General features: G+C 62.2%; 1 protein-coding gene across 1 annotated transcript in view; it reads left to right on the top strand.

Annotated features, from left to right (window-relative positions):
* Positions 1-238, top strand: part of DCAF8 (DDB1 and CUL4 associated factor 8) — a gene marked incomplete at its 3' end in the record, with an annotated part of 14322 nt that overhangs the window by 10381 nt on the left and 3703 nt on the right. The gene's annotated exons all lie outside the window — the stretch shown is intronic.

Here is a 238-nt window from a genome sequence, read left to right as displayed (position 1 = left end):
GGCCGCAGCCCCCCGGAGCGCCAGCCATGCGGGTGTCTGGCATGCAGGCAGCAGCTCCTGGGGTGCCGGGCATAGAAACACCTAACACATGGGCTTGCAGACTGCTCAAACAGCAGCGCCAGTGCCTCGCTAGCTCAGTAGCTTTCAGAAGAGCGCAGGATCGTTGCTCAAAACACGGCCTCCCCTCCTTCCTGCTCTCTGCTGCGCTCTCCATCCTCTGCCCATATCCAAGTGCCTC

This window comes from Pygoscelis adeliae, unplaced genomic scaffold (assembly GCF_000699105.1).
Source record: "Pygoscelis adeliae isolate BGI_AS28 unplaced genomic scaffold, ASM69910v1 Scaffold960, whole genome shotgun sequence".
Taxonomy (NCBI): domain Eukaryota; kingdom Metazoa; phylum Chordata; class Aves; order Sphenisciformes; family Spheniscidae; genus Pygoscelis; species Pygoscelis adeliae.
The sequence above is the reverse complement of the archived record's forward strand: the minus strand, read 5'-3'. Positions and strand labels throughout refer to the sequence as shown.